The sequence below is a fragment of the Periplaneta americana genome, chromosome 16 (genome assembly GCF_040183065.1).
Source record: "Periplaneta americana isolate PAMFEO1 chromosome 16, P.americana_PAMFEO1_priV1, whole genome shotgun sequence".
Lineage (NCBI taxonomy): Eukaryota > Metazoa > Arthropoda > Insecta > Blattodea > Blattidae > Periplaneta > Periplaneta americana.
In genome coordinates, this window is record NC_091132.1 from 160901026 (window position 1) to 160920896 (window position 19871).

The following is a 19871-nucleotide window of genomic DNA, read 5'->3' on the forward strand; positions in this document are numbered from 1 at the left end:
CTCATTTTGAAGAAGAACTTAATCAATGGAGGCACATTTTTTTTTCCTTTAATACGAATAGTGTAAATAACAAAGCCCGTGATCTAAACTTCTAAGAACATAACATTTTCCGCGGATTAGGCACAAACCATATACTTATGCGTAGTAATGAATGGTTGTATCGCCGCCATATTGTCCACAGAAGGCGTCACGAAAGAATAGATCACCATTTACATACAAACGTGAATGTTAATTATTTCGAAATACGACGTCCTTCGACAATAATTTCTATTATTACTGGCACTAAAAAAGCTTTCCTGCCCGTTCGGTCCAGGCCCCCAAAAACACACTGATCAGAAATATGCTCATGAAAATTTCCAGCAAACTTTACTAGATTGGCCTACTAAAATTACAGGCGTGTCGACCTGGTTGGCGAGTTGGTATAACGCAGGCCTTCTGTGCTCAAGGTTGCGGGCTCCATCCCGGGCCAGGTCTATGGCATTTAAGTGTCATTAAATGGGACTTCGGCGAGACAAAATGACGGCACATTCGGCGACGCTGATATAACTTCTGCAGTTGCGAGCGTTGTTAAGTAAAACGTAACATTAACTATTACAGGTCTCATCAGCATGTGCAGTTACAGGGACTATTCATGAATCGTTACTACGTACAGCAGATAAATACTATTCGAATAACGCAACTGTTAAAGGCAAAAGTGGACCTTCTTTGGTGTAGTTCTGTAGAAGTACCCAAATGAAAATAGATATGGCTATAAACATAATTTTTATAATATATGAAACAAACAGGAATAATATTTATCGTTCTTAAGGAAAGCATTGAAAATAATAATAATAATAATAATAATAATAATAATAATAATAATAATAATAATAATAATAATAAAGCCTGCATACAATACAAACTTATCCTAAATTTCTAACTGGTAAGAGTGTAATACAAAGACAATACGTGAAATAAAAAAATTTGAACCTTACGGAATAATTAATTACAAGTTTTAAATGTAAATATGTACCTGTAACCCACTTATTGTTTTACAGTAACATGCAAAGAATTAAATACATTCCTCTAGGACAAACCGACGTAGCACAATGGATTGTAAGCATGCAGGAAAGTTTTTGGATGTCGTTTCCTCCTAACTCTTTGTGGAATACAATGCAATATTATGTTGGCCACAGGTCATCGAAACAATCACATTTACATACCTGTTTTCAGCTGTCACTGGTGAAGGACAATATTAGTATAGAATAATAAGACCTATACGGCAAATTTATATTAGTATATTTCTTACAAAATGTAATTTAGATAGCTTGACAGCAATTAACATAGAAGACCGTGACACATTGGTTTCTGGATTACTTATGGCCGTAATATCAACATAGTGTACTGGATAGGTAATACTTGTATACAAATTCATCCTGCCTAAGGTTCTCCTAAAACTCTAAAACAAATATCGGGATGAGCCCTATAAGAAATGGGCCACGAACTTACATTTCTTTACCCATAAAGATTCTGTTGATTTTGCAAACAATTTTCGACACAGATGAATTGGCTTAGCCTCATATATTACTCTGTTACTAGACTTTATTCGCACAGGGGATTTTTACAGTTCAGACTTACAAATCCAGGTGTTTCTTCTGGCGGTCTTGACTCAGTCTTCGAACATCACACTTGTCATATGAGCGAGTTTACTAAACAACCTAGATGTTGATACAGCGTCGTAAAATAACCCAATAAAATAAATATTACGAAGTAAAACCTAAGTGGACTTAGCATATCGATAGTAGGAAATAACTCAAGTGAAGATAACATCGTTTCCATCGTTTCTATGAAATTACCGATCGCTCTACATATTTATTGAGATATAATATAAATGATTACCGATTTCGATTACACAGGGAACTTGACAATCTCTTACATACTGTTCCTCCATATTACCATCTACGAGATGAAATCAAATCTTCCTCTTCAATTTATTGAAAAAAAGTGTCAATTCCCATTCTCAAAATTCTGTTTATACTAAAGAATAACACAATTAATAGTAAGATTAGGAATTTCAACTTGCGGGCACAAAAATTAATATTTAAATAGAGAAATACGTAATTGTCTAAATTAGTTACACTAATCGTAACTGATATTTTCTTTTACAGAGAGCGATACTTTGGCTATTACATTTTGTAGGGCTCCATTTCGAGTTTGACCAGGTGCTCGTAAAATGTGGGCGGAAGTTTAAAGTTTATCATGGCGATAATTCTAGCCATATACGTACGCTCATAACCATACCACAAGCAATGTAAGTGGAAAACTGAGCAAAATATTCTTTGTGGTGTTTATCTATCTATTTGGATAGGTCTACAGATGTAGACACATTTTAAATTAAGAGCCAATTCGTTGCGAAACATTCAGTTAAACTTTTCTCGCACTATTCTGTGCGACTATAATCTATCAGAATATTAGCATATTATATCCTTTATTCTATCTTTCCAATCGTATATTCATTAATACGTCACTTTATCAACTTCAGCGAATTATTCCCTGGACGATCACGCATTCGATAAGGGGATCATCTGTAACTGGAGTACGTTAACTAAACATTTATCCCGGATATGTGAACCTGTACACTTTAACGACCGATCTATATTTTAGCTACTATCAATTCAACGATTAGGCATATTGTACGAGTACATAGCAATGCAGAGAGTTAGGTAACGGATACGTATATTACTCAACACTTTATAAGGGTTAATTAGCAAAGCAACATGTTTAGTGCACTTGTGGCTTCTGGGCCATTCCATTTTAAAATACTTCAACATCAAAGCGAGAATCCTTCTATATTCGTTCACCCAAAATATAGTGTTTAAACCTATAAATAAGATCAATTAACAAAAGGTACCACTGTATCAGTAGTAACAACTTCACTGGCACTGTGAAGGGAAAAAGTACCTTTCCAATGTGCAAACTTACATCTTCCGGTGTTTCTTCTTGTGATCCTTAACTCAGGTTCTCTAACGACTTCCCCACCCCTCTGTTCTGTGTAATTATTGCGTCACGTCTGTTTTCGGCTGTTTCCCTTTATAGACATTTTTTTCAGTGGAGCAGTGAAACCACACTGAGACAAGTGGCGAACAGGCTTGGAGTTTACATATTCAGTCTATCTCAGCCCCAAACTCCATTGCATTTTTAAGTTTGTCTCCCTTTCCCACTCTACTCAATTCGTCCACGGCTATATACAAATGCCGCAAAAAAAGAAAAAGTGACGTGTTACTACCATAGCATTGCCACTCTTGAATTGCATCTCTCTCTCTTCCAATTAATGTGCCGAATGGATGTTTAGGCGAAAGAAAAACTTCTTTTAATAAAATGTCTCTTGAATTTTACTATTGTTTTGGCGAAATAGTGTGCTGCATTCGGCTGTAAATCAGAAGTGGATGCAACTTCTGGGGAAGGAGATTTTTCTGACCTCAAATTTAGGTTTGCCATTAGCAGTAGAAGCAGAGCATAGTGCATTGGGGGACGAAATTGACCGTTTCTGTCTGTTCTTATAAGAAAGTTCACAGTATAATTTTCTAAAATCCTTTGATTTATTTCAGAAGAAGAGGGTCCAGGGAAAAACAAGGTAACGAATAATAATATTTTGACATCGATTTTCTTAGAGTTAGGAGTGTCTCAATACGCCTATGATGAGCCACAGATCCTCCACATTGCTGTCTTGTAGCGGGAGGTAAATGTCTGGTATATATTGGATTATGCTGCTATATCCAGAGCATTGAGAGTAACGTAGGTAAAGCAATTTCATAATTGAGCCGTTCAGAGCAGAAGTGGTGTATGTCAAATCTGAGTAATGTGGGTTAAAGTAAACATTCTGTAAAATACAGGACAAAGTTGCAATTAATATGTCCTTCGTGCTCATGAAACCGTATAAATACTGAAATTAGTGTATACAATTAGATAAATTTTATTATTATTATTAAGTTAAAGCTGGTAATTTAGACATAATGGCATCACTAAAATGTTATAAAACAAATTAATTAAAAGTTATGAATAATAAAAACTTACATTCCATATTTTTAATATTGCTAGGAAAATTAAAAGAAAAAAACTTAATTTCCATATTTATTCGTGTGGAACTTCTTGAAACTGTTAAGTATAAGCCTTAAATGTGTGTTTATTTTGTGAACAGAGAGCATCTTCATTAGTGCAACATAATTACTTCCTGTTGAAGTGCACCGCAAAAGAGAAGAATTCCAGAAGTAAGTAATGAATCAGAGAAACAATCGCAGAGATGTATTGATTACCTTATTGATAAATTCGATTTTCGTTAATATTTGATATACATTGAAATATGGTAGCAGGACAAAGGAAATGAAGCAATATTGGAGAATTATTGATGATGCATAAAGAGGGATCTCCCGAAGGGCATCAAAATGGTGTATTTTGGTGCGACATCTTGAACGTCTCAAGGGGTTTAAAATTTTTTGGTCGTCGGGAAAAATGACATAAGGAAAAAAAAGTCCATTTTTCTGTTGTATCTCATCACATAAGTCAAGTATTTCTTTTTTAATATTTGAAATGATAAAATTTCTTCTATGTTACATTGAAAATGGTCTTACTTTGACCAACATACATTAATTTCATTATTATACTTATATTTAGTTAAGAGTAAGTTAAAAAAATCACATTTGAAAAATTCATTTTTTTTTTCAGTTACGTGCTATTTGCGCCGACCAAAAAATTTTTAATACTGCTTTATAGGAAATAATATAATTTTATTATATTAAATATATAGAATAATTTTCATTACTGGAATATATTTTTATTAATAATCTAGGGGTTCATAAATAATTTTATAATCTACAATGTTATATTACGGCATTACAATAAGTTTTAAAAATATTATTCAGCACATTATTTGACTTTTTTAGATATTGTTGTTTAAATTTTGAATATTTCGTCCTTATTTCCAAAGTTTAAAGAAAATCCTGGCGTGACAAAGAAAATGTGAACACAGGCCCGGAACTAACAATTTTCAGTACCTAAACGCAATCATAATAGTTAAATTATCGTATTAGATGTATTATTTAAACATTTGTCAATTTTCACATCTGTTCCACTCTTATCTTCAAAATTACAGAAAAACCTAACGTGATAATGAAAATACAAATACAGATCCGGATTCAGAGCATGTTATTTAAATAGAACAAGTATTTGTAGCAGAAATGATTTTAAATGCATATCAGTGTAATATAATAATAATAATAATAATAATAATAATAATAATAATAATAATAATAATAATAATAATAATAATAAAATAATAATAATAATATCTCAAATGGATTACATTTCCCCAGTATGTAAGTGTGCGTGTCGTTGTAAGCAACCTGAATCCAGACAATTCTTTCCACAATAGCGCTGAGGTGCAACTTACAATCCACTGATTTTGTTACTGGGAGATATATGTCACTGGTTCCAACTCTCATTAGATCCAAAGTCGAAGCTGCGAGAAAGCGCCATCTCTGACCCATACGTGATTCATAGCGGATGTGACGTAGGTACGGATATGTGACGACTTTAGAGTGGAAACGACTGCAGATCAGAAGATTAACTTGACGAAAGGGATGTAAGATTTTCGTAACAATCAAAACGTTATGTATTACTCGCACGTGTTGATAGATTATGGCTCTTGTAATGTTTCTCGTTTGTGTAAGCGTACCTACATTTTTAAATGACTATAGTACGCAAGTTTTTCCCAGCCATTCCACTAGTACGGTTTTTTCCTTGTGGGAATGGATTGCTGAGTTTCTAGACTACTCGACTGTGCATAGATCTTCCCACAAACATCACATTCCACACTTTCCCTATTCAACAAAGTTAAGCCAAAACTTGACAATTCAATCATTTCTCGCCAGGAAGTAAGCTTACACAATATTTTAGATACCACATAGCACAAAAAGACCTTCCACACAAGATCCAACATATGGCTTTTGCCTTACGAACAGAATAGTATACTATATAATTATTTATTTATCTTGGTAGAGATAAGTCCATCTTAAACCCTACCAGGGAATTACAACTACAATATTAAGAATCCAATTAAAATTATAATTACAATTAATGTTAAATTTACAATTACAATAAAAGTCAAAGGAATAAAACATTACCTGACGAATAAAAGCTAGTCAGTGTGCACGCGTCAATGCCTTTCGAGATAATCGAAACGCGAAAATCTCTCGCCACATACATCGCAACTGAATGGCCTCTCACCTGTGTGAATTATTAAATGGGTTGTAAGCTTTGAAAAACTTGCAAAACACTTCCCACACACGTCACAAAGAATGGTTACGCGGCAGTATGCACGCGTGAATGCCTTTTGAGATGTGCGAATTGCGAAAACCTCTTTCCACAAACGTCACAACTGCATGTCTTCTCACCTGTGTGTACCCGCAAATGTGTTTTCAAACGATTGGAGCGCGAGAAACTCTTCCCACAGACGTCACAAGAGAATGGTTTCAAGCCTGAGTGTACGCTTGAATGCATATCGAGGTATTTCGAGAGCGAGAAACACTTTCCACAGACGTCACAACTGAATGGCTTGTCGCCAGTGTGGATAATTAAATGTGTTTTAAGGTGTGAAGAACTTGTAAAACACTTCCCACACACATCACAACAGAATGGTTTCGTGCCAATGTGCAAGCGTGAATGCCTCTCGAGATGTGCAGATTGCAAATAACTCTTTCCACACACGTCACAACTGAATGGCCTCTCGTTTGTGTGCACGAGTGAATGCGCCTCGAGATAAGCCAAACGCGAAAATCTCTTGCCACACACAGTAGCAACATATCTTGGTATACTATTTATGTATTAGTAAGCAAACTGAATTCTAATAAATATTATTGAATTTCTATTTGTCAGTATTTAATACTCGTCTAGATATAAAATAATAGGCCTAATCTCCTTTTCTAATATAAATGTAGGGAATAACAATATCTTAAAGATAGAAGATGTGAAAACGTTCGCATCTTTTATTGTATCGGTATTTCAACGTACTCGCGCGCCTGGGTATTGTCGTGCTGACGTCATCAACAATGACCGACAGACACGACAAGACGGATCGTTTCCATGGAAACACTGTGGTTTGCTTTTCTCGGAAGAATAGTTCGGTATGTCTGGAATGCGATCTGCGTTTCTTTTGATGAAGAAGGGAGGCTATCCCTTCACGGGGGCAGCTGCATTTGCTGGGGGCTCTCGTATGGGAGCCTTCCAGATGGCGGGAAGACCTGCGTATGCGGTTGGACCGCGGAAGGAAGGACCTGCGGTTGCGGAAGGCGGACCCCGTTTTTCGTTCGGTACGCCAGATTTGGTCAAAATTGTGGGGATCGTTGGGGCGATAGGGTTTGGGGGCTACTACCTCTGGAGTAGCGGCAGTCCAGGGGACAGGAGTGGTGACTCCACGCCCCCTGGTCCTGTCCCTCCGCCTTCATTGCCTCAACCTTCCACATCACACCCCCGGTACTGTACAAAATTTAAATACTTTTATGCTCCCCCCTGCACAGAAATACACCCACAACAAGTGAGACGACGATCACGCCGCTCACGCCGCACACACCCACCGCCATCTTCTCCACCTTCATCCGTACCACCACTACCCCCGCCTCCCCCCCATGGTATTCTCAAGGGTACTGAGAAAGAACAGGGGGCCGACCGTCCGCGCCCGAGGGTCACGTTTGACCTTCCTCCTGAGGACCCTCAGGGGGAAGCGAAGGCGGGACCTTCTACAGCGGCCAGCCAAGGCACTGACACAACCCCCCCACACATTACAGACGATAGTCCTCCCCAGTCAAGTCGGCAGGATGAGTCCAGTACGGACAGTGACGACTCTGACTCAGGCATGATGTCGGAGGAACAGAGATCTTTTGAACCCTTTCGACTTTGGAAACCTATCCCGGCTGAGGAAGCTTTGGAAAGATTTTGGGAGATGGCTAGAAAACAGTCTGGACGGAAGTAGGGGAACACTTCCGCGGCTGCGGTCCTGGATCCAAATTCTGGTCGACCTGGTTGGCGAGTTGGTGTAGCGCTGGCCTTCTCTGCCCAAGGTTGCGGGTTCGATCCCGGGCCAGGTCGATGGCATTTAAGTGTGCTTAAATGCGACAGGCTCATGTCAGTAATTTACTGGCATGTAAAAGAACTCCTGCGGGACAAAATTCCGGTACACCGGCGACGCTGATATAACCTCTGCAGTTGCGAGCGTCGTTAAATAAAAAACATAACATTTGTATATGTAGTCGACCTGGTTGGCGAGTTGGTATAGCTCTGGCCTTCTCTGCCCAAGGTAGCGGGTTCGATCCCGGGCCAGGTCGATGGCATTTAAGTGTGCTTAAATGCGACAGGCTCATGTCAATAGATTTACTGGCATGTAAAAGAACTCCTGCGGGACAAAATTCCGGCACACCGGCGACGCTGATATAACCTCTGCAGTTGCGAGCGTCGTTAAATAAAAAACATAACATTTAGGCCTATATACAGTCGACCTGGTTGGCGAGTTGGTATAGCGCTGGCCTTCTACGCCCAAGGTTGCGGGTTCGATCCCCGGCCAGGTCGATGGCATTTAAGTGTGCTTAAATGCGACAGGCTCATGTCAGTAGATTTACTGGCATGTAAAAGAACTCCTGCGGGACTAAATTCCGGCACACCGGCGACGCTGATATAACCCCTGCTTTTGCGAGCGTCGTTAAATAAAACAAAATTTTAAGTGACCGTCTTTCTCCATCATTCCAAAATGTAAAATGTAAATGAGACAAAAAAAATATAAAATAGAAAAGTAAAAAAAAAAAAAAAATTGCAAACCACAAAAATTTTATGCACTGCCCAATGGTAGGGAGGTTGGGATGGGCAGGGCGGAACTCGACATGCAGCCACCTCCACGTGGTGAGTTCTGGGTTGTTTCAGTTCATACGGAATGAAACAAGCGAAGAGCTGCATCTCAACTGTGAAAGGTGGTACAAAAACTCATACAGGGTGGAAGATGTTCAATAACAGTAAGTTCACGCACTAAATGATTAAGATTAAAAGAATAGAAGCTTCCTTCTCCATTTATTAATTTTTATTTAGTAAGAAATCGATTTTGTTTGTAGGAAAGATCGCTATATCGCAGTGAATTCAGTAGCAGTTGCAACAGACGGAAATGCTCTTCCCTACAGCACAGATGGCAGTCACGAGGAGATCGCCCTCACACCCTGTACCCGCCGTGCTATGGCTTAAGATGAATGTAACAAAAACATTATCGTCGTTGTTCCTACAATATCTCCTATGTGCAAAATATAATTTTTTTCAGTAGGAAGAATAAACACATTTATTAGTGGGATTTTGTTCATTTATTTATTCTACACATTTAAATACAATCTCTGTGCAGTCAGACTACATAATTGATAACAATAATCTACGCTTAATAAGCCAGCGTGTCACAACTACAAAAATATATGCTTAATATTCACATAGGAGATTACATGTTCCTCTACTTCACATGGGAGGAATTGCATTGCATAGGCTACAATATAACAAGCGGTAGTAACGAGTATACAGTTATAATGAGACTGACAAATTGAGTTCAATTAAACAATTTAAATTGTTCAAAGTGTAATATTTTTTGATGTGTATTAAGAGTGTGTCCTCATTTTCATAGCTCTCCGTATATAAGTATTAGAGATATTAAATTTAGTTGGTAGTAATCTAATACACATTTCTATTGTGACGAGAAACGACCAGTAGATTTTATCCAGTGTCCTCTCATTCAATGTAACCTTGTTCTGCTTTAAAACTCCAAGTTGAGAAATTAAACTCTCTAGTTTGAAGTGATCCTTATTCGAGGAAGGATGCAGAAAGACTGGAAAATAGTCTCTAATGTCGGCTTTAGGCATAGTAATGGTCATGTAGCAGGTATGGGCGAATCCAGAAATGCATATAGAGTGTTAGTGGGAGGGCGGGGAGAAAAAGACATTCGGGAATGCCGAAACGTAGATGGAAGGATAATATTAAAATGGATTTGAGGGAGGTGGAATATAACAGAGACTGGATTAATCTTGCACAGGAGAGGGACAGATAGCGGGCTTATTTGAGGGCGACAATGAACCTCCGGGTTCCTTAAAAGCCGTAAGTAAGTATATAGGTCATGTTACATGTTTGATCGTTGAATGAGCAGGCAGTATAAGCATCTGACAAAGACAGTACGCACATTTACCCTACATTTCCTACTTTGTTTTTTTATTGCAAAACAAAATTTTGGCTATAAGTAAACTTAAGGTGAATTCAATGTTGCGACTGGAGTATCTACAATTTAGCCATTCATTGCAAAGTAACAGCTCAAGTAGGTAATCTAAAAACCTGGTGTTATTTTTCACAGCAAAGACATGCTACAACGTCAATAATTTTGTATCTATGTATGTATTTTCAAATTATACCGGTATTAAAATCTAATTTTACATAATTCGCATACACAAATATCTCTGTTGTTTATAAAATGAAATTAAAAATTGTAATACCAGGATCAAATTCTAGCGAGGAACAGATAGACAAAAACAAAGAAAAGTTACAATATACATACTTTGTAGACTGACATTTAAACACCAGAATAAGATATTTAACAAGTAGGATATATAATGATGATAACAATAATATACGTTATAATTTGAGATAAGTTATACAATAATTTCAGGATGAAGAAAAGATTATGTTGAGAATGAAGATGGATTATTATTATTATTATTATTATTATTATTATTATTATTATTATTATTATTATTATTAGCAGCAGCAAATCATATATATTAACGAAAATATAACATTGACATAAATTATATAATGTACTTAGAGAACAAATAAACTTGTTTTAAAATACGTGATACGTAATATAAACTAGGGAACTCTGTCCTATGATTATTTGAATCTGGAATCGAAAATTTCATTACTACAAGACGGCAATTCTAGCTGATTATTATCGAATTATATAGACATGGGCCATTATTTAGGAGTGGATCAGGACAGCACGTTTGCACATCTCCTTTTTATGTTAGGTTAGGTTAGGTTAGGTTAGAGTAATTTTAACTGTACGCTTCACTCGTGGTTAGGTTAGGTTAGGTTAAGTTAGGTTAGAGTAATTTTAACTGTACGCTTCACTCGTCATTTCAGTTTGAAAAGGACCTAACCTTACCTAACCTAACCTAACGAAACCACGAGTGAAGCATACAGTTAAAATTACTCTAACCTAACATAAAAAGGAGATGTGCAAACGTGCTGTCCTGATCCACTCCTCATTATTTGCAATACAGGTATGTACAGTTGTCAAAAGAAAGTGGCCACTCTCCAGAAGCAAAGTTCCCTTCGGGTATCTTCGCTACAATTCGGAGACAGGCGATGTTACATGTTGTTGTACCAAGTTGCCTGATATCTACAGTTATAATCCAAGTATTCTTTGTGTTACCTACTTAACAGCGTAATGGTAGCGTTCCTGCCTCTTATGCGTGAGGTCCTAGGTTCGAAAACAACAAAGAGCTTTTTACGTTCTTTTTTCTATTGTTTTTAAGACAGAGATACAAAACATACATAATTGATCCTTTCTCTTTTATGATTATTTTAGTAATTAACATCAGGTTCTCGAATGTATTATGTCATGACTTTATCATTATTTATTATGACATTATGGCTGCAAATGAAAAGAAAAAAAAAGATTTTATTCGCAACAAAAATCTGTTTCGTGACATATACAAAACAAACTTACTGGCGTCTGCATTAGAACATTAAAAAAATTAATCGTTAAAAAAAAAAAACAAAAAAAAAAAAGGCACGATTCTATCTTCCCCACATCTCGATCACATCTTGCAGTCGATTTGGCATGGAACCGACTAGAGTCTTTTCAAATAGCGACTGTTCTCAGTCACGACATTCCAAGCAGCCTGGACATACACATGGTGGAAGAATACTGATCGTTGACACAAATGCGTCGGGTCAGCGCATGTGACGTCACACTGGGAGGTCAGAGCTGGGAATCAAGCACAGCAGTCGCTTTAAACTTAGTTATGGTGACAAAGATTGCGCGAAATTTTTAAACTGTGCGAAAGAAATATGCAATAGAATGCCAGGCTGTGTTATGTACGGCTACAACAGCCACTCGAAGAAAACGAAATGAACCGATATAAGATACTACGGATTTCCGAAGGACAAAGACGTAGCGACTAGCGAGCTCGTGGATCACTGTCCAAGGGCGGACAAGTTCAATTTATAAGACGCTAAATTACGATTTTTAAAACAAGAATGTTTGTTCTGACATTACAATAACTTCATAAAAGTAATGCACTTGTTAAAGTCTTTCTCACGGCAGTAGAAACATTTGAATGTATGCATTTACAAATATATTAAATATTATTGAAGTGGAAATAATAATAATAATAATAATAATAATAATAATAATAATAATAATAATAATAATAATAATTTTTTGCGGTTGTCCATTAATTCATTTTTACCTTCAGTGCACAGAGTTATTGCTGTACCGTCAGCATATTATCATTGTTCATAATTATAATGTCCCGTAACAAATATTTATTTTCATCAACGATGCCTTCGAGTAACATAATCAAGATCAGAACCGCCTCAATGTAATGCTTTACTGAAGGCAAGGCTGGATATTGGTCCCAGCGTGACGTCATCTGTGCAAGTGAGGGGGGACGATAGCTGCGCACCACCTCGCCAGTATTCTTCCACCAAGGGACATCATAAGTGTTCTGCCCATGGGCAGGTCTTTCAATGCAAACCCAACATTCTCCAATTTTTCCTATTTTCTGCCTTCCTCTTAGTCTCCGCACATAATCCACATATCATAATGTCGTCTATTATTTGATATCTTCTTCTGCCCCGAACCCTTCTCCCGTTCACCATTCCTTCCAGTGCATCCCTCAGTAGGCAGTTTCTTCTCAACCAGTAACCCAACCAACTCCTTTTTCTCTTTCTAATCAGTTTCACCATCATTCCTTCTTCATCCACTTTTTCGAACACAACTTCTTTTCTTATTCTATCTGTTCACGTCACACGTTCCATTTTTCTCCACATCCGCATTTCAAATGCTTCTATTTGTTTCTCTCCAGTTCATCGTAATATCCACGTTTTTTCCTCATACAGTTCCACACTCCACACAAAGCACTTCACTACTCTATTCCTATCTTCTTTTTCCAGAGGTCCCCAGAAGTTACTCCTTTTTCTGTTAAAAGCTTCCTTTGCTCATTTTGCGATTTTTCTTGGGAAGGATAAATGCGCTAACTTCCCACTGCTTTCCGCACACCACTGTCTCTTTCGAATCTTAATAGATCCCAGGGGGCCAAGCGTGGCGGTGACAGAGTGGATTTGACTAATTAGGCCCTCCGGACTTCACCGAAATTCACCGCAAGGGTTAAATGTTAGTTCTATGAGGATTTTTGACATGATCAGAACCGGGAAATGCCAATTAGCCTTTGCCCCCTGCATCCTGGACGAACTTGTACAAATCGTCAGAAAATCTTGGAGGGGGATTGGGCCACTTTTTCCGCAAAGGTTTCTTTACATGTGCCCTCGTAGTCCAGTCGGAAAATTGTCGGAATTGTGATGTAAACCTCTCAATTTCAATTCCTCGTCACTGCTTTTAATGTTATTGTCTTTGAAGATAGTATAATATAATAATATAAAAAGAAAAAAAAAACTAACACCAGTATTATGTAACTGTATTGTTCCAAACCTAATATTAAATTTATGTTATTTATGTCACTTAAGAACGATAACAGAATATAAATGATAACTTGAATATTATTTATATCGCTAACAACGATAACAGAATATAAATAAGTAACTTCAATATTATTTATACAGGATCACTAAAGAACGATAACAATATAAATGGTAAATATCGGTTTGTTTAAATGATATAAGATATTATATAATATATAATTAATTATTTTTATGCGGTCTTGCATCTGTGTGGAGGACGGTTGAACTTCATTAGTAGAAGGGGTGGGAGTGAAGTATATTCGAAAACTCAGATGCAATAAAAATTGAAGTAAAAATAAAATGATATTCCTGTAGTAAACCATTCGATTTGTAGATTTAAGGTTCAATTAAAGTAACTACTTGATTTCATGGGTTTGAGCTACAAAATTAATTAGCTTTTCAACACACACATTTCATTTAAGAATATTTATATATTTGGTTAATACTAAAAACATTAAATTCGGAATGGATCAAGTTTGTTGAAACGAGTTGAGTGAAAACACAAAATTTATCAGGAACATGCGTAACTTATTCCTGAGTTCGTTGTGCGCAAGAAAGTGGCTTGTATTCAGAGGTGTTAAGAATCTATTTCTCTTTAGAGAGCCGATCACTGTGAATCAAACCGTAACCCGTCTCCACCTACGCATACTTATGAAATTTATGCCCAACCAACATCTACATAAGCAATTCACATATTTCCGGGTATGTGAATCTAATCAGAATGCGAAGTCTAAAAACAAATTTGCTATTGAAGTTGTTGTTTGCACTAAGGAGAAACTACCAGGTAGAAAAATAATACAATGTAAAGTAATGACAAAGATTATTTTCTCACTCTTCTATACATAGCAATATAGCTGTAAGAGAAATAGGCCTACATCTAGCATCGGTCTGTTTTTTTTCAGAGCGTGTTGGTAATTTGCGGGATTGAGTTTGCAAGCGGTGGGTTATATACGTCTATTTGATATTGCTTTTATTCATGTTTACTTAATTATTAGTCTTCTTACTTTATTAATACTTAAATTGCAACAGCGAAATAAATATACTCCTATGAAGAAGACATCTATGCAACGAATATTGGAAACGTGTAGTTGCTCTATTTCATTTTGAAAATTGTTTCCATAGTAACATTAGAACAATGCATTTAGGTTACAATGATAAGCAGTGTTAATACGGAGCTTCTCCAACCGCCCCAAAGTGGTCTAGAATGCAAATTTAGCGGGACATGTTAAAAATTTTTCAGCTACCTAACAGAATTTTATGAATTTTTACACAGTAGTTACTGGTAGCATATATGTTTTGTATGCAAGCTCTCGTTACGTCGGTATAAGGGGAACTACACCTTATAGGGGGGCGCATTTAGACAAAATTAGAAACTTTTCTCCTATCTGACAGATTTTTATGAAATTTTACAAAGCAGTTACAAGTAGCATATATGTTTTGTATACAAGCTCAGATTACGTTCGTATAAGGGGAACTACCCCTTATAGGGGGCGAAATTAGACAAAATTAGTAACTTTTCTCATATTTAACAGATTTTTATGAAATTTTACACAGCAGTTACAGATAGTATATATGTTTTGTATACAAGCTTTCGTTACGTTGATATAAGGGGCACCACCCCTTTTAGTGGGGGCGCAATTAGACAAAATTAGTAACTTTTCTCATATTTAACAGATTTTTATGAAATTTTACATAGCAGTTACAAGTAGCATACATGTTTTGTATACAAGCTCTGATTACGTTCGTATAAGGGAAACTACCCCTTATAGGGGGCGCAATTAGACAAAATTAGTAACTTTTCTCATATTTAACAGATTTTTATGACATTTTACAAAGTAGTTACAGGTAGCATGTATGTTTTGTATACAACCTCTCGTTACGTTGGTATAAGGGGAACTACCCCTTATAGGGGGGCGCAATTAAACAAAATTAGTAACTTTTCTCCTATTTGATAGATTTGTATGAGATTTTACAAAACAGTTACAAGGAACATAAATGTTTCGTGTACAAGCTCTGATTACGTTCGTATAAGGAGAACTACCCCTTTTAGGGGGCACAATTAGACATAATTAGTAACTTTTCTCCTATTTAAGAGATTTTTTGAAATTTTACAAAGTAGTTACAGGTAGCGTGTATGTTTTGTATACAAGCTCTCATTACGTTGGTCTAAGTGTAACTACCCCTTATAGGGGGGCGCAATTAGACAAAATTAGTAACTTTTGTCGTATCTAACAGATTTTTATGAAATTTTATACAGTAGTTACACTTAGTACATTTGTTTTGTGTACAAACTCTGTTTACGTTGGTATGAGCAGAAGTGGCCCTTACAGGGGGATGCATTTAGACAAAATCTTATGGGGGGGGGGGGAATATAACATTTTAGGTACTATTGCACCTTTTGGACACTCGGAAAGCTTATTTGCTTTGTACTGCACTATTTTATTACTCCTATTATTATTATTATTATTATTATTATTATTATTATTATTATTATCATCAATAATTGTCTTATTTTTTTATACTTTGTATGTCTCATTTATTTTAACCTGCTGTTCACATTTCATTAAGCTTTTTTCTTTCTTTCTGTATGTTATATATTATGTCTGATTTCTATTTACTTGTTGTTTACATTTTATTATTATTATTATCTTATTCAGTTTTGTGTGTAAAATTGTAGTGTACTTTGTAAATTTGTAGTGTTTTTTGTAACGCAGTTTTACTCTTGGTTGAGTGTTAGAGAAGGCTGTATGACCTTCACTCTGCCAGGTTAAATAAATCCTTATAATTATGTTGTTGTTGTTGTTTTCTAATGCCAGGCGTTTGACAATAAAGTCATTTGACCTCTTGCACTCCAATATTTTTCAAAGATATTATCATCACCAGCCATTGAAGCACAGATTTTGAGGTATTCCGAATCCATTTCTTGGTTTGAGTTGCACAATGGGCAGTTAGGGGACTGATATATTCCAATTCTATGCAGGTGTTTAGCCAAACAATCATGGCCTGTTGCCAATCTAAATGCAGCTACAGACGATTTTCGTGGTAAATCGGGAATTAACTGTGGATTTTGATGCAGAGAGTTCCATTTTTTCCCTTGAGATTGTGTTATCACCTTATAATAATAATAATAATAATAATAATAATAATAATAATAATAATAATAATAATAATAATAATTATTATTATTATTATTATTATTATTATTATTATTATTATTACTATTATTATAAAAATCCTGCTCATGTTTAAAGTCTGTTCTTTCCAATAGTGTATTCATTATGAATTAACGTTATGTACTTCCAAAAATAGAGTATTTCTAATTTTGTGCCTTTTTTTGGTCTGCTGTGTATATCTGACATATAATGCAAGGCTTTCTATTTACTTCTGTTGAAGGCTTCATATCTTCTACATCTTTATTATGGCATTGTATTGCTAATGGATCAACTAGAGGTTCCACCTTTATCACCTTTTATCATACATTATGCAAAAATAAGGAAGAAAAATGTTCGGAGAGAAGAATAATATGGGAGCTGGGAAATTGTTAAAAATTATACGCAAATACGGGAGAGTTAGCACTAGGGGAGCTGCAGGTAAGCCTGGTCAGTTGGGAATGCCGGTCACCTCTTTATTTCCAAAACAATAATTCGATTTTTTCTTCCGACTGGTGCTGTACTTTTGGAAGGATGACATTAACTATGTGCAAGACTCTTTTTGTAGTAGTTGAAGCCTAGTTGTTACGAGGAGTGCTTGTATGTTTTCATTGATATTCTTGTAAATCAAAAGGAACTTTTTTTTTTTTTTTTTTTATAAATTTCGACCGGCCAGAGGCCGTTTTCCAAAGTTATCTATTTTTGTTTTCTGTTTGTTTGCCTTTGTTTCCTTTGTTTTACTTATACTAATACAATCACAACACCCATGCCCGAGGCGGGACTCGAACCCACAACCCTTCGGACCAAGCGATAGGGACATGCTGTGCCCCTACCGCTTGAGCCATCCGGGCCGGCATTCTTCAGGCTGCTGCTGTAAGTAATTAATTTTGTTTTATTTAATACTTTCACACTAGGAATATACCCATACATGTTGCTAGTCAATGAGTAGCAGTTTGATATTGGTACCTACATTCATTAATTTTTGTGTTGCATTTTTACAAACTGTCTGCAATGAAGGCAATACCGGTCAACTGACCGCCATTACCTTCACTATACCGGCATTACCTTTTCGTGAATATCTTTCGAAATGCATCTTATGCATTATGTCAAGTGATATAGTTTCAATCTTAATACTTCATGCGTTTAATATTACTTATTTATTTTTATTAATTATTTATTCATTAGTTAATTAATTAATTATGTATCTGTGTATCTAGTTGTCTATTTATTTATTTTTGCATTTCCTTGAGATGGTTAGCAAATACAGGCGCAAGACAAACCGAGGCAGCTTGACAGCAGAAGATCTTCAGAGAGCCCTAAGAGCTATACAGGCTGGAAAGTCCTCAGGTCAATGTCGAAGTCTACTGGAATCTCCTTCAGCACACTTTAGGAAAGAATAAGTAAATAGAACTATAATGATCCTAAATTAGGAAAAAAAAAAGTGAATTTTTACTCCTGACCAAGAAGCAGAGATGTGCAACCAGTTGCAGTTTTGGCAAATTCCTTCTATGGTCTTACGCCAAACGATGTAAAGCGTGCAGCCTTTGAGTTTGCTAAGCAAATAAAATAGAACATGAACATACATTCTCCAAAGAAACAAAAATGGCAGGACGTTATTGGCTTGAAGGTTTCCTGAAGCGAAACCTTTCTTTGTCTTTGAGAAAATCAGAGGCAGTAAGTATTAACCGCATTAAAGGTTTCAATAAGGAAGAAGTTCGAAATTTTACACTAATCTTGAGGATGTTTTCTAAAATATGGATACTCGGCATCACATGTATACAATGTAGACAAAAGAGGGATTGGAACCTGAAACTATTTTGGCACCCAAGGGCCAAAAACGAGTAGGAGCAGCTACAAGTGCAGATCGTGGCACACACGCCACTGTGATGTGTGCCATGAGTGCTGCTGGGAACTATATTTGCCCGATGTTTATATTTTCTCGGAAAGGAATGTGTCTAATTCTTGAAAAAGGCGCACCTCCTGATGCACTGTACAGCTGTTCCAAAAATGAATGGTCCAATGAACTTTTCTTGAAGTGGTTGAAACATTTTGCTCATCACTTCCGTCCTACTTCAGAAAACCCTAACCTTCTGATCCTTGACAACCATTACTCACATTGCACCTTAGAGGCATATAAATTCTGCAGTGTAAAAAGTACTGTTATGGTTTCATTGCCACCCCACACTTCTCAGAGAACCCAGTCACTTGATGTGACATTCTTTGGAGCTCTCAAGACGGCATTTAATAAGGAGTGTGACATCTATATGAAAATGAACAAGTAAAAGTGTATCAGACCTGATGATCTTGCCAGAGTTGCAAACATAGCAAATGTTTTTTGTCAGATTTTGAAGCAACAGGAATTTTCGCTTTAATTCCCAATTTGTCTCAAGATTCTGCTTATTATAACCCTGATCTTCACCCAACCACATCACAGAGTAATCCCTCTAATCAGTCAAATATCTGCTCATCTGTTCCTGTCTCTGCTTCACCTGAGTGCAATGTTGCCGTCAACCATTTCTATAGCTGTTAATGAAATATCAGGAGAAAAGAAAAAACGCAATTACATACAAATCAGTATTTCCGAAATTTTGAAAGCGGTATCAGCTGGACCTATTACATTAAACAGTAGAAGATCAAGAGAAACAAAAAAGCAGCACTCTGAAGTACTCACTTCTACCCTATGAAGAAAACGTTTGAGGCTAAAAAACAGAAGAAACTGTCGCCGAAAAAAGAAAAGAAATACGATCCTAAAAGGTCTGCTGCGAAGAGATCTGATGCAAAGAAAAAACTCCCAAAGAAGTTGTTTGAATCTTCATCACAGGATAATGATCTAGTCATGTGTGATAACAGTGATGATGAACTGAGAGTGACAGAAAGAAGTGCTCTCTGTGCAATATTTATGGTATCAAGCTGCTGAAAGCGGGTACCTGCAGAGTGTAG

The 19871-nt window shown here is 36.4% G+C and overlaps 2 protein-coding genes across 7 annotated transcripts in view; both read right to left on the reverse strand.

Annotated features, from left to right (window-relative positions):
- Positions 1 to 19871, reverse strand: part of LOC138691651 (zinc finger protein 235-like) — a 146244-nt gene that overhangs the window by 70362 nt on the left and 56011 nt on the right. The gene's annotated exons all lie outside the window — the stretch shown is intronic.
- Positions 1 to 19871, reverse strand: part of LOC138691652 (zinc finger protein 235-like) — a 57673-nt gene that overhangs the window by 26969 nt on the left and 10833 nt on the right. For 2 of the 6 annotated variants that reach the window (XM_069813854.1, XM_069813851.1), the window contains exon 1: positions 1203 to 1308. The exons of 3 other annotated variants lie outside the window; for them this stretch is intronic. The gene's annotated coding sequence lies outside the window, so the exon portion shown is untranslated. Of the gene's footprint in view, positions 1 to 1202; positions 1309 to 19871 lie in introns of those variants that run through there. One more of the 6 variants, XM_069813852.1, reaches the window with a different exon arrangement.